This window comes from Physeter macrocephalus, chromosome 20 (assembly GCF_002837175.3).
Source record: "Physeter macrocephalus isolate SW-GA chromosome 20, ASM283717v5, whole genome shotgun sequence".
NCBI lineage: Eukaryota > Metazoa > Chordata > Mammalia > Artiodactyla > Physeteridae > Physeter > Physeter macrocephalus.
This window is the reverse complement of record NC_041233.1, coordinates 21530219-21534177: the sequence shown is the minus strand read 5'-3', so window position 1 is coordinate 21534177 and position 3959 is coordinate 21530219. Positions and strand designations below refer to the sequence as shown.

The 3959-nt window shown below is 49.5% G+C and overlaps 1 protein-coding gene across 6 annotated transcripts in view; it reads right to left on the bottom strand.

The window, feature by feature from the left end:
• Window positions 1-50: 50 nt before the first annotated feature.
• LOC102983587 (hexokinase HKDC1) overlaps window positions 51-3959 on the bottom strand; it is a 74875-nt gene continuing 70966 nt past the window's right edge. The window contains exons 21-22 of one of the 6 annotated variants that reach the window (XM_055081069.1): window positions 1483-1980; window positions 51-897 (exon numbers count right to left, since the gene is read on the bottom strand). The gene's annotated coding sequence lies outside the window, so the exon portion shown is untranslated. Of the gene's footprint in view, window positions 1981-2183; window positions 2602-3959 lie in introns of those variants that run through there. The other 5 variants (XM_055081070.1, XM_055081067.1, XM_055081068.1 and 2 more) reach the window with 5 other exon arrangements.

Sequence of the window (3959 nt, the reverse complement as noted above, 5' to 3'; positions counted from 1 at the left end):
AAGAGTAGCCCCTGCTCACCGCAACTAGAAAAAGCCCGTGAGCAGCAACAAAGACCCAACACAGCCAAAAATAAATAAATAAATAAGTTAATTTTTTTTTTTTAATAAAGACTCCACCTGACCACCTTTGCATGAAGCAACCCACCTCAGATATACTCTGTTGCAATTTATTTTTATTTTTTGGCCATGCCGGCATGGCTTGCAGGATCTCAGTTCCCTAACCAGGGATTGAACCCAGGCCACAGCACTGAAAGCCCAGAATCCTAACCACTAGGCCACCAGGGAACTCCCTGTTGAATTTTAAAGACACTGTAAAGTGCCAGCTTGAGGAATGGGAGGGAGGGTTGGTGGGGGGGCACCACAAATGGCACAGAAAATTCTGTTTTGGAACCATAAGGGAAATGCCAGTAGGGAAAATCTGAAACCTGTCCATGCTCTGGTGCAGAAGGGATGGGCGCCAATTTCCTGGCATGCCTGATCCTGAACATTGCACCAGACAAGAGAGGGGAGAGACCTTTCCAGTCCCTCCCCCAGAGTCTCTCCCACAGTCGGCGTGCCATGCAGCTCCAAGGCTGGAGTGTGGAGTTCTGATGCTTAGCATTTTGCTTCTAAGAAAGGGCTAATAAGGGAGCCTAGTAACAAGGGTCCCTCAGAAAGTCCCTGCTCTGTGGCAGCGGGCTGGGCCCAGCGGGAGCAGCTAGAGGTAAGTGCTCTTCCTCACCCCAGAATCTATTACAGGGCTTCTCACTAAAGCCATGATCAGAATTCCCAAAGAGAAGTGCCGTACAATATGTTTCTCTTACAGAAAACGTTACAGAAGAAAATGGAAAGAACATTTAGGTTTCTTACCTTACTTTGAGTGAGCGGGGGCTGAATTGGACTTTCAGTTGCTGTACCCTTCAAGACAGGACAAGATAAGGTGTTATAAAGGCATGCAACTTGCATTCACAGCATATTGGTGCTTAAAATTAACCAACCACGCTCAGAAAGCAAAAGTAGTTACAAGTAACATTGAAATACCTAAGCAAATTCTACAATGATAAGTGATTCTCTGGATGAAATGCAGCAGAGCTCAGAAATCTTCGATTCACAGATCTATTTATATCAGCGTTTATTAGGTACTTACAAATGTGCCAGGCACTGTGCTAGGAGGCGGAGATTCAAAGACAGAAAAACCACCGTGGCTCTGACCTCAGGGAACCCACAGTCCTCTAGAGAAGATGCATGTGCTCATCAATAATGAAAACACAGCTGGCTGAACTGCTAGAGAGGCGTGTAGGGGAGCTATGGGAACACAGGGGTCTGTCTCTGCTGGACCTCTGGCCCCGCCCCACCGTGTCCCCAAAATTGCAGGGTGAGATGCTTCCCAGATAAACATGGAGGGAATGTGGGCAACAGCAGTGACCAGCTTGATGAGTTAGCATCCTTGGTGAGTTAGCACCCCACCCTTCCATAACCTTTTTACAACTTCCCCTGCCTCACAGATTTGGAGAGCTGATGCCAATCAAGAGACAGGGCCATGTTGATTTCTTCATGATGGCAGCTGAAGGGATAAGGAGGATATAGTAAATTATTTGCAAAAAACAGCCACAACAGTTCACCTCTCTGTATCTATGCTCTCATGTTGTCTCCTCCCACAGTGACTCTGGGATTGGCTGTGTGACTCGCTTTGGACAGTAGCACAACAGCAACAGGATGAAAGCGGAGGCTTGAAAAATTGCTTGTGCTGGGGCTTGCCCTCTCTTGCTGTTCTTGGGACTCTTACAAAACCACTCTCAGTGGGTGAGAAGGAGTGGAAACCAGAGTGACAGAGCACAAGAGGAAATCCCAACCACGCATCCTATCTTTTCAGCACTTCTTGTCCTGCCTCGCATAGAATAGGTGCTCAAACGTTTGCTGTTCATGAAATGAAAAGCCATGCCCTCTTCTAAGCGGGCCCCAAATCAAAGAAGCTCCACAGAAATCATGATCCTAGGGAAGCTAGGAAAGCAAGAAAAGGCATAAAATGACCAGGACAATCCAGGCAAATTTTCCACATGCCCAGGGCCCAAACAGTCTAGAATTTATACTGATACCCCACGAGAGCAAACTTCCTGCTGAAAGGGCTCTCATGAAGACTTGCAGATACTTACAGGTCTAGAATCAAGAGTAAGGTGACAGTGAAAAATACTGTCTGGGGCTTGGAATAGCCAGGGAGCCAAGGAGAAAGAAACTGAATGGACCATATAATTTCTAGCCCTTCCTTAGATTAAGAGTGGGAATTCAATATTCAAAGCACAACATTTCTAAGCTTGGAACAATATGAAATATAACTATCCTAAGGAAGTTACGGTCTGAGCAGCAGGCCTCGCCCTGAGCCTTGAGTTTGACGTGGAGATAGAAAGAGTACAGGCCTGGAGTCAGAGAGACCTGAATTTATGTCCTGGATCTGCCACTGACCAGCTGTGCAAAATTAGGCAAGTAATTTAACCTCTCTAAGCCTCAGTTTCCCCATCTGTAAAATGGGAATGATACCTACTTTGTTGGGCCTTTGTGAAAACTAAAGGAGACCATGTAAAGTAAAGTGGCTGGCACAGGGTACTGCTCCTGAAATGGCAGCAGCTGCAGAAAAGATCATGGATTTATACAGAGGCACAGGGCAACAACACCAACTTACACCGGCCTGCTTGAGGGGTCAAACCAAGCTCCAACTCATAGGTTTTCAGCTTGTGTCTGAGACCCCAGAGCCCGTGTTCCTCTCTCTGGACCCCCAAGTACCATGGAGGACCAGCCCTAGACCCACAGACTGACCCTGAACTCCAAGTGCCAGTGCCCGAGCCTGCTGACTGCCACGTGGCGCCTCTGACACTGGCTGCTTTGTGCCACCTCTCCAAGGCTGTCCTGGCCTGCTTTAAAGGCTCGGTGGCATTCTGCCTGGGGCTGGCAAAGCCAAGCAGGGGCACAGGAAGGGGACAGTGGGGACCAGGAGATGTGGCAATGACATCCCAGACGAACCTCCTGGTGTGGAAGTGCTCCTCCTTGCCCAGAGCGGGCAAAACTTGTCTCGCCCTGGTTGTGGAGTAAAGGAGAAGAGAAGGAAGAGGCATCGCAGGCCCGGGACCCACAGAGAGTCTCCCCACTATAACCAAACAGGTGCCTCGGATTCTTGAGGCTGACCTTCCACTTGGGGGTTAGAAATGGGATCGAGTCCAATTCTCTCAATGCCCTGTAAGGTAGGAAGGATGTGTCTGGGCTACACTTTGCAAAGCCCTTCTCAGAGATGATGAAGGGGGCATTTTAAACCAGTCCTGCAGGACTGAGGGAAAGTCCCCCCACCCCACCCGACCCTGCTGTGTGCCCAAGCTTCTCACCTGGAGGCCAAAGCGGCTCCCTCCTGAGCTAGCACTTCCTCCCCACTTTCAGATGCTATTTGGGAACTAATTTGACATCCAAGCACTGACCTGGGAAAAGTCTTCACAAAGCAAACAGGCTGGGCCACAGCAGTGATTGAGACACTGCTGTGAGAGAGTTCTGTCCCCAGGGCTCTAGGATTGCGTTTGTCCTTTGGGCTTAAACACCACTATTTCCCTAACTTAAAAAGAGAGCAATTGTAGTTCTTGCCCACAGGGGCATTCTGCAGCACAGGTTAATTTAAAATGAGCCAGCCACTCAGAACATAATTTGTCCTGTAAACGTTTTCCAGGGTGTGTTTCAACATCCAGAGGAGAAGCAAAGCTCTCTGTAAGAGGCGAGAATGGGCTTCAGCTTTTACATGGCAACGTAGAATCCAGCCAAGGAAGCTTTCTCTTAGAAAAAGCCACACTCTTGGGCTTCCCTGGTGGCACAGTGGTTGCGAGTCCGCCTGCCGCTGCAGGGGACGGGGGTTCGTGCCCCGGTCTGGAGGATCCCACATGCCGCGGAGCGGCTGGGCCCGTGAGCCATGGCCGCTGAGCCTGCGCGTCCGGAGCCTGTGCTCCGCA